This window comes from Microcebus murinus, chromosome 13 (genome assembly GCF_040939455.1).
Source record: "Microcebus murinus isolate Inina chromosome 13, M.murinus_Inina_mat1.0, whole genome shotgun sequence".
Taxonomy (NCBI): domain Eukaryota; kingdom Metazoa; phylum Chordata; class Mammalia; order Primates; family Cheirogaleidae; genus Microcebus; species Microcebus murinus.
The window spans coordinates 605,632-616,140 of NC_134116.1; positions in this window are offsets into that span (position 1 = coordinate 605,632).

Sequence of the window (10,509 nt, forward strand, 5' to 3'; positions counted from 1 at the left end):
ACATCCGAAAACTGAGATTGAGGGTCCGGTGGGTGTCTGCACTTTTGTGCTGGGCACCCCAGGGAGGCCCGGGGGCTGGCTGGACAACGCGGTCTGCTGGGCGGGGGGTTTGGAGGAGCAACTGATGCCCTTTGCACTTTGGGTAGCAAGTGTCTGAGGTGTCCCTGATCCCTGCACCATGGCCGGGGGGCGGGGGGGGGAGCAGGAGGAGGGGGGGCCGTGACCTGCAGTCGTGTTCCCGGGGTGGCACGGCATGTGGCTTCTTCCACGGGCTGCTTGGCCTGGGCCCCCTGCACCTGGGCCTTTGGAAGACTGGCCCTGTGCTTGCCAACACTTCCTGCAGGGACCCAGAGCTGGGAGGTTGTATCTCTCAGCCCTGGGTCGGGCAGAGCCCCAGCGGGCCAAGCCCACAACCTCTCTCAGCACGGGTCCCCCAGAAGGCTCCTTTGGGACCAGGATTCTCTTGCAGGTGACTCTTTAAGGTCTGGCCCCTGGATGGAGGGGCACCAGGAGTAGAGGAGCAGGAAGGGGAAGGGGGTGGCCATGCGAGGGCACACTTTCAGGCCAAGTCCCAGCTTCAGCCTGATCCTCCTGGGAACCCCGGGATGGACATCACACCCCCTGGTTGTCCCGCTCTGAGACCAGGAGCCGGGCTTCGCATTCCCACAGCAGCCAGTCGTGGGCTGAGGACACCTGGGGCGTTGGGAACTCCCTGGCCTCTCCTTGGTTTAACATCTGGAGCTGCTTGTGAATCGTGCCGCCACACACACCCGAGTGCAGGTGTCTTCCGCACAGACTGCGGGCCTCGCTCTTCTGAATGCCGCTAGCTCGCCACCCACCCACGGGTGAACCTGGTCAGGGTACTTTCTCTCAGGGGCAGACTCTCATCCGGGCGGGCTACCGGTGTCTCTGTTTGCTCCTTTCTTTCTTCCATTTCGGGAAAGGCTTCCTTACTGGGTGTGGAAATCTCCTATGCCTTTCCTCGCCTATTCTGTCAGCTTTAAAATTCTCTTTCAGGCCGGGCACGGTGGCTCAAGCCTGTAATCCTAGCTCTCTGGGAGGCTGAGGCGGGCGGATTGCTCGAGGTCAGGAGTTCGAAACCAGCCTGAGCAAGAGCCAGACCCCGTCTCTACTGTAAATACAAAGACTTAATTGGCCAACTAATATATATAGGAAAATGAGCCAGGCATGGTGGCGCATGCCTGTAGTCCCAGCTACTTGGGAGGCTGAGGCAGAAGGATTGCTTGAGCCCAGGAGTTTGAGGTTGCTGTGAGCTAGGCTGACGCCACGGCACTCACTCTAGCCTAGGCAACAAAGCGAGACTCTGTCTCAAAAAAAAAAAAAAAAAAAATTCTCTTTCAGTTGCCACCCTCACAGATGGATTAGGAAACTCTTTCCGGTGCACTCATTAGTGAAATGACCTCAATGAAGCTGGAATCCAATATCTAATCGCCGATTTTTGGCGAGTCCACACGCCAGGGTGGTTGGGGTCCAATGCAGCCCCGGCCAGGCCCAGGCCCCTTGGACTGGGCCACAGGAGGACACAGAGGAGGGTCCCGGCCCCCACGGTAGCGGTGCAGGCAGTTCCCCAAGGGCTTGGGCGTTTTCCAGAGGTAGGAGATGGAGGGGACTGATTTCTTCAGCGCCCCACAGACCAAGCCACCCCACCCCACCCATGGGACACATCCCGAGAGAGAGACGCCCCATACACTGGCTCCCCTCCCCCATGCGCTGTGCCCCAGCCCTGACCCGGGGGAATAGGCGGCCGCCCACCCACAGGGCGGGGGGCACAGCTGAAAGGGGTTGTGGGGGAGGGCGGCCCCTGGCTGGGGTCAAAGGGCGAGCGCCCCGCGCGCGTGCGCAGTCATTGGCTGCGCTGGGGGTGGGGGGCGGGGAGGTGAAGGAGGCCAGGCGAGGAGAGGAGGGGGGCTGGAAGGTCTCCACCTTGGCGAGTCCAGCCGTGGAGGCGCATCTTGTGTGAGTGTGAGTGAGTGTGAGTGTGAGTGTGAGTGAGTGTGAGTGTGTGTGTGTGTGTGTGTGTGTGTGTTGTCTGTGTGTCTGTGTGTCTGTGTGTGTAGAGAGACAGCCCCCCACCCCGGCCCGCCCCTCCCTGCCCGCCCCGCCCCGCCCGTCACCCCCCGTCCCTCGGAGCCCGACCGACCCGACCCGGCCGGCAAACTCAACAGGCCCCCGCGGGGCCTGGGGCGGGAGGAGGCGGCGGGGAAGCGCAGAGAGGCTCGGCTTCTTGAGCGGGGCAGGGGCGCCCTCCGCCGTCTACGGCCACACCACCCCGAACGCGCCCCATCTCGTCTGATCTCGGAAGCTAGGCAGGGTCGGGCCTGGGAATACCGGGTGCCGTAGGCTGCTTCTTTTTTTTTTTGGCCTCTTGTTCTGTCCCCTTTCCGGGAGCGCCGCGGAGGCCCGGGCTGGGGGTCACCCCCACCCTCAGCGCCCGCCGCGGTGCCTGGCGCCCCAGCCCGCACCGTGGGGCCTCCTCTCGTCCCGAGCCGCGACACCGCCGCCACGCGGCAGCATGCGTGGCATCTGGACTGTCAGGTCTCAGACCAAAAGTCTGCTCTGTGGGAACCGACACGCTGGAGGAAACCTTGAGAGGCTGAGAGGGGAGGGAGTTGCAGAAGAAGGCCAGGATGTCATTTTGAGGGAGTATGTGACCAGAACTCGTCCCGTTGCGTTTGGGGTTCTACGGGCTCCACGTAGGAATCTTTGGTGGTGGCACCTGATGTTGGGGGATCCGGAGTCACACCCAGACCTGCTCCACAGGCCTCCTTTGACTTTTCTCTTCGGATTCATTATTTTTAAAAAGTGTCTCTTATCTCTATTAGTGCATTTTCTTTTCTCTCTCTTTTCAAGCAGATGATGGGAGTCCAAGTATTCAGGTGACATGTGCTGCCCGTGCCCCCCTGCCCCCTGTGTTCTTATTCATTTACCTCTCATGTTGTTCCGGCGTATTGTGGGGGCACCAATGTTAAGGTCGGGTACATCGCCCTCTCCCCGCCTCCCCCCTCGGGTCAGAGCTTCAAGTGCGCCCATCCCCCAGTGGGTGCGCACCCACCCCATTCCTAATGGATGTGTATGCCCATGCCCTCCCCACGCCCGCCCGACACCCACCCGATGAAGGTGATTCCTCTGTGTCCACTTAGGTGTCCATCGGTTCGTACCCATTTGCCGGTGAGCGCGAGCACGTGGTGCTCGTGTGTCCATTCTTGGGATACTTGGCTTACTGGAACGGGTTCCAGCTCTGGCCAGGAGAACCACGAGAGGTGCCCTCTCACCGCTGCTCCTCATAGCCGAATGGCACTCCGTGGTGTCCACGCGCCACATTTTATTCACGCACTCGTGGGTCGATGGGCACTCGGGTCGCTTCCAGGTCTTTGCCATTGTGACTTGTGCCCTGACTCTAACCCTAACCCTTACCCAGGCCCCTCCTCGGCCCCTGCCTGACTGACTCCTTCCCACCCGGCCTGTCACCTGTCACCTGTCACCGTCCTCGGCCCCTGCCTGACGGGGCTCCTCCGTCGCCTGGGCCTTCCAAGGGCTTGGTGTGGACGCTGGTTCCAGGAGGCCCTCCCAGGAACCCGGTAGCAGGGCGGCCGCAGCGTCTCGCGCAACCCAACCGTCCGCCTGCCGCCCTCGCTAAGTGGCCTGCGGGGGACGTGCTCCCGCTGTGCCGCGGGGGCCCAGCCTGGTGTCTTCTCTGAGGCCCCGCGGCTGCCACTCCCCGCAAGGGGAGAGCCGCGCAGGTGGGGACCGCCTCCTCATGGGGACGTACACCCAGCTCTCCACGTCGTCGGATTCCGGGGCTCTCTGTCCTGGCAGAAGGCCCAGCTGGCCTGCGGGTCCTTAGAGTGGCAAAAACATCCGAAAACTGAGATTGAGGGTCCGGTGGGTGTCTGCACTTTTGTGCTGGGCACCCCAGGGAGGCCCGGGGGCTGGCTGGACAACGCGGTCTGCTGGGCGGGGGGTTTGGAGGAGCAACTGATGCCCTTTGCACTTTGGGTAGCAAGTGTCTGAGGTGTCCCTGATCCCTGCACCATGGCCGGGGGGCGGGGGGGGGAGCAGGAGGAGGGGGGGCCGTGACCTGCAGTCGTGTTCCCGGGGTGGCACGGCATGTGGCTTCTTCCACGGGCTGCTTGGCCTGGGCCCCCTGCACCTGGGCCTTTGGAAGACTGGCCCTGTGCTTGCCAACACTTCCTGCAGGGACCCAGAGCTGGGAGGTTGTATCTCTCAGCCCTGGGTCGGGCAGAGCCCCAGCGGGCCAAGCCCACAACCTCTCTCAGCACGGGTCCCCCAGAAGGCTCCTTTGGGACCAGGATTCTCTTGCAGGTGACTCTTTAAGGTCTGGCCCCTGGATGGAGGGGCACCAGGAGTAGAGGAGCAGGAAGGGGAAGGGGGTGGCCATGCGAGGGCACACTTTCAGGCCAAGTCCCAGCTTCAGCCTGATCCTCCTGGGAACCCCGGGATGGACATCACACCCCCTGGTTGTCCCGCTCTGAGACCAGGAGCCGGGCTTCGCATTCCCACAGCAGCCAGTCGTGGGCTGAGGACACCTGGGGCGTTGGGAACTCCCTGGCCTCTCCTTGGTTTAACATCTGGAGCTGCTTGTGAATCGTGCCGCCACACACACCCGAGTGCAGGTGTCTTCCGCACAGACTGCGGGCCTCGCTCTTCTGAATGCCGCTAGCTCGCCACCCACCCACGGGTGAACCTGGTCAGGGTACTTTCTCTCAGGGGCAGACTCTCATCCGGGCGGGCTACCGGTGTCTCTGTTTGCTCCTTTCTTTCTTCCATTTCGGGAAAGGCTTCCTTACTGGGTGTGGAAATCTCCTATGCCTTTCCTCGCCTATTCTGTCAGCTTTAAAATTCTCTTTCAGGCCGGGCACGGTGGCTCAAGCCTGTAATCCTAGCTCTCTGGGAGGCTGAGGCGGGCGGATTGCTCGAGGTCAGGAGTTCGAAACCAGCCTGAGCAAGAGCCAGACCCCGTCTCTACTGTAAATACAAAGACTTAATTGGCCAACTAATATATATAGGAAAATGAGCCAGGCATGGTGGCGCATGCCTGTAGTCCCAGCTACTTGGGAGGCTGAGGCAGAAGGATTGCTTGAGCCCAGGAGTTTGAGGTTGCTGTGAGCTAGGCTGACGCCACGGCACTCACTCTAGCCTAGGCAACAAAGCGAGACTCTGTCTCAAAAAAAAAAAAAAAAAAAATTCTCTTTCAGTTGCCACCCTCACAGATGGATTAGGAAACTCTTTCCGGTGCACTCATTAGTGAAATGACCTCAATGAAGCTGGAATCCAATATCTAATCGCCGATTTTTGGCGAGTCCACACGCCAGGGTGGTTGGGGTCCAATGCAGCCCCGGCCAGGCCCAGGCCCCTTGGACTGGGCCACAGGAGGACACAGAGGAGGGTCCCGGCCCCCACGGTAGCGGTGCAGGCAGTTCCCCAAGGGCTTGGGCGTTTTCCAGAGGTAGGAGATGGAGGGGACTGATTTCTTCAGCGCCCCACAGACCAAGCCACCCCACCCCACCCATGGGACACATCCCGAGAGAGAGACGCCCCATACACTGGCTCCCCTCCCCCATGCGCTGTGCCCCAGCCCTGACCCGGGGGAATAGGCGGCCGCCCACCCACAGGGCGGGGGGCACAGCTGAAAGGGGTTGTGGGGGAGGGCGGCCCCTGGCTGGGGTCAAAGGGCGAGCGCCCCGCGCGCGTGCGCAGTCATTGGCTGCGCTGGGGGTGGGGGGCGGGGAGGTGAAGGAGGCCAGGCGAGGAGAGGAGGGGGGCTGGAAGGTCTCCACCTTGGCGAGTCCAGCCGTGGAGGCGCATCTTGTGTGAGTGTGAGTGAGTGTGAGTGTGAGTGTGAGTGAGTGTGAGTGTGTGTGTGTGTGTGTGTGTGTGTGTTGTCTGTGTGTCTGTGTGTCTGTGTGTGTAGAGAGACAGCCCCCCACCCCGGCCCGCCCCTCCCTGCCCGCCCCGCCCCGCCCGTCACCCCCCGTCCCTCGGAGCCCGACCGACCCGACCCGGCCGGCAAACTCAACAGGCCCCCGCGGGGCCTGGGGCGGGAGGAGGCGGCGGGGAAGCGCAGAGAGGCTCGGCTTCTTGAGCGGGGCAGGGGCGCCCTCCGCCGTCTACGGCCACACCACCCCGAACGCGCCCCATCTCGTCTGATCTCGGAAGCTAGGCAGGGTCGGGCCTGGGAATACCGGGTGCCGTAGGCTGCTTCTTTTTTTTTTTGGCCTCTTGTTCTGTCCCCTTTCCGGGAGCGCCGCGGAGGCCCGGGCTGGGGGTCACCCCCACCCTCAGCGCCCGCCGCGGTGCCTGGCGCCCCAGCCCGCACCGTGGGGCCTCCTCTCGTCCCGAGCCGCGACACCGCCGCCACGCGGCAGCATGCGTGGCATCTGGACTGTCAGGTCTCAGACCAAAAGTCTGCTCTGTGGGAACCGACACGCTGGAGGAAACCTTGAGAGGCTGAGAGGGGAGGGAGTTGCAGAAGAAGGCCAGGATGTCATTTTGAGGGAGTATGTGACCAGAACTCGTCCCGTTGCGTTTGGGGTTCTACGGGCTCCACGTAGGAATCTTTGGTGGTGGCACCTGATGTTGGGGGATCCGGAGTCACACCCAGACCTGCTCCACAGGCCTCCTTTGACTTTTCTCTTCGGATTCATTATTTTTAAAAAGTGTCTCTTATCTCTATTAGTGCATTTTCTTTTCTCTCTCTTTTCAAGCAGATGATGGGAGTCCAAGTATTCAGGTGACATGTGCTGCCCGTGCCCCCCTGCCCCCTGTGTTCTTATTCATTTACCTCTCATGTTGTTCCGGCGTATTGTGGGGGCACCAATGTTAAGGTCGGGTACATCGCCCTCTCCCCGCCTCCCCCCTCGGGTCAGAGCTTCAAGTGCGCCCATCCCCCAGTGGGTGCGCACCCACCCCATTCCTAATGGATGTGTATGCCCATGCCCTCCCCACGCCCGCCCGACACCCACCCGATGAAGGTGATTCCTCTGTGTCCACTTAGGTGTCCATCGGTTCGTACCCATTTGCCGGTGAGCGCGAGCACGTGGTGCTCGTGTGTCCATTCTTGGGATACTTGGCTTACTGGAACGGGTTCCAGCTCTGGCCAGGAGAACCACGAGAGGTGCCCTCTCACCGCTGCTCCTCATAGCCGAATGGCACTCCGTGGTGTCCACGCGCCACATTTTATTCACGCACTCGTGGGTCGATGGGCACTCGGGTCGCTTCCAGGTCTTTGCCATTGTGACTTGTGCCCTGACTCTAACCCTAACCCTTACCCAGGCCCCTCCTCGGCCCCTGCCTGACTGACTCCTTCCCACCCGGCCTGTCACCTGTCACCTGTCACCGTCCTCGGCCCCTGCCTGACGGGGCTCCTCCGTCGCCTGGGCCTTCCAAGGGCTTGGTGTGGACGCTGGTTCCAGGAGGCCCTCCCAGGAACCCGGTAGCAGGGCGGCCGCAGCGTCTCGCGCAACCCAACCGTCCGCCTGCCGCCCTCGCTAAGTGGCCTGCGGGGGACGTGCTCCCGCTGTGCCGCGGGGGCCCAGCCTGGTGTCTTCTCTGAGGCCCCGCGGCTGCCACTCCCCGCAAGGGGAGAGCCGCGCAGGTGGGGACCGCCTCCTCATGGGGACGTACACCCAGCTCTCCACGTCGTCGGATTCCGGGGCTCTCTGTCCTGGCAGAAGGCCCAGCTGGCCTGCGGGTCCTTAGAGTGGCAAAAACATCCGAAAACTGAGATTGAGGGTCCGGTGGGTGTCTGCACTTTTGTGCTGGGCACCCCAGGGAGGCCCGGGGGCTGGCTGGACAACGCGGTCTGCTGGGCGGGGGGTTTGGAGGAGCAACTGATGCCCTTTGCACTTTGGGTAGCAAGTGTCTGAGGTGTCCCTGATCCCTGCACCATGGCCGGGGGGCGGGGGGGGGAGCAGGAGGAGGGGGGGCCGTGACCTGCAGTCGTGTTCCCGGGGTGGCACGGCATGTGGCTTCTTCCACGGGCTGCTTGGCCTGGGCCCCCTGCACCTGGGCCTTTGGAAGACTGGCCCTGTGCTTGCCAACACTTCCTGCAGGGACCCAGAGCTGGGAGGTTGTATCTCTCAGCCCTGGGTCGGGCAGAGCCCCAGCGGGCCAAGCCCACAACCTCTCTCAGCACGGGTCCCCCAGAAGGCTCCTTTGGGACCAGGATTCTCTTGCGGGTGACTCTTTAAGGTCTGGCCCCTGGATGGAGGGGCACCAGGAGTAGAGGAGCAGGAAGGGGAAGGGGGTGGCCATGCGAGGGCACACTTTCAGGCCAAGTCCCAGCTTCAGCCTGATCCTCCTGGGAACCCCGGGATGGACATCACACCCCCTGGTTGTCCCGCTCTGAGACCAGGAGCCGGGCTTCGCATTCCCACAGCAGCCAGTCGTGGGCTGAGGACACCTGGGGCGTTGGGAACTCCCTGGCCTCTCCTTGGTTTAACATCTGGAGCTGCTTGTGAATCGTGCCGCCACACACACCCGAGTGCAGGTGTCTTCCGCACAGACTGCGGGCCTCGCTCTTCTGAATGCCGCTAGCTCGCGACCCACCCACGGGTGAACCTGGTCAGGGTACTTTCTCTCAGGGGCAGACTCTCATCCGGGCGGGCTACCGGTGTCTCTGTTTGCTCCTTTCTTTCTTCCATTTCGGGAAAGGCTTCCTTACTGGGTGTGGAAATCTCCTATGCCTTTCCTCGCCTATTCTGTCAGCTTTAAAATTCTCTTTCAGGCCGGGCGCGGTGGCTCAAGCCTGTAATCCTAGCTCTCTGGGAGGCTGAGGCGGGCGGATTGCTCGAGGTCAGGAGTTCGAAACCAGCCTGAGCAAGAGCCAGACCCCGTCTCTACTGTAAATACAAAGACTTAATTGGCCAACTAATATATATAGGAAAATGAGCCAGGCATGGTGGCGCATGCCTGTAGTCCCAGCTACTTGGGAGGCTGAGGCAGAAGGATTGCTTGAGCCCAGGAGTTTGAGGTTGCTGTGAGCTAGGCTGACGCCACGGCACTCACTCTAGCCTAGGCAACAAAGCGAGACTCTGTCTCAAAAAAAAAAAAAAAAAAATTCTCTTTCAGTTGCCACCCTCACAGATGGATTAGGAAACTCTTTCCGGTGCACTCATTAGTGAAATGACCTCAATGAAGCTGGAATCCAATATCTAATCGCCGATTTTTGGCGAGTCCACACGCCAGGGTGGTTGGGGTCCAATGCAGCCCCGGCCAGGCCCAGGCCCCTTGGACTGGGCCACAGGAGGACACAGAGGAGGGTCCCGGCCCCCACGGTAGCGGTGCAGGCAGTTCCCCAAGGGCTTGGGCGTTTTCCAGAGGTAGGAGATGGAGGGGACTGATTTCTTCAGCGCCCCACAGACCAAGCCACCCCACCCCACCCATGGGACACATCCCGAGAGAGAGACGCCCCATACACTGGCTCCCCTCCCCCATGCGCTGTGCCCCAGCCCTGACCCGGGGGAATAGGCGGCCGCCCACCCACAGGGCGGGGGGCACAGCTGAAAGGGGTTGTGGGGGAGGGCGGCCCCTGGCTGGGGTCAAAGGGCGAGCGCCCCGCGCGCGTGCGCAGTCATTGGCTGCGCTGGGGGTGGGGGGCGGGGAGGTGAAGGAGGCCAGGCGAGGAGAGGAGGGGGGCTGGAAGGTCTCCACCTTGGCGAGTCCAGCCGTGGAGGCGCATCTTGTGTGAGTGTGAGTGAGTGTGAGTGTGAGTGTGAGTGAGTGTGAGTGTGTGTGTGTGTGTGTGTGTGTGTGTTGTCTGTGTGTCTGTGTGTCTGTGTGTGTAGAGAGACAGCCCCCCACCCCGGCCCGCCCCTCCCTGCCCGCCCCGCCCCGCCCGTCACCCCCCGTCCCTCGGAGCCCGACCGACCCGACCCGGCCGGCAAACTCAACAGGCCCCCGCGGGGCCTGGGGCGGGAGGAGGCGGCGGGGAAGCGCAGAGAGGCTCGGCTTCTTGAGCGGGGCAGGGGCGCCCTCCGCCGTCTACGGCCACACCACCCCGAACGCGCCCCATCTCGTCTGATCTCGGAAGCTAGGCAGGGTCGGGCCTGGGAATACCGGGTGCCGTAGGCTGCTTCTTTTTTTTTTTGGCCTCTTGTTCTGTCCCCTTTCCGGGAGCGCCGCGGAGGCCCGGGCTGGGGGTCACCCCCACCCTCAGCGCCCGCCGCGGTGCCTGGCGCCCCAGCCCGCACCGTGGGGCCTCCTCTCGTCCCGAGCCGCGACACCGCCGCCACGCGGCAGCATGCGTGGCATCTGGACTGTCAGGTCTCAGACCAAAAGTCTGCTCTGTGGGAACCGACACGCTGGAGGAAACCTTGAGAGGCTGAGAGGGGAGGGAGTTGCAGAAGAAGGCCAGGATGTCATTTTGAGGGAGTATGTGACCAGAACTCGTCCCGTTGCGTTTGGGGTTCTACGGGCTCCACGTAGGAATCTTTGGTGGTGGCACCTGATGTTGGGGGATCCGGAGTC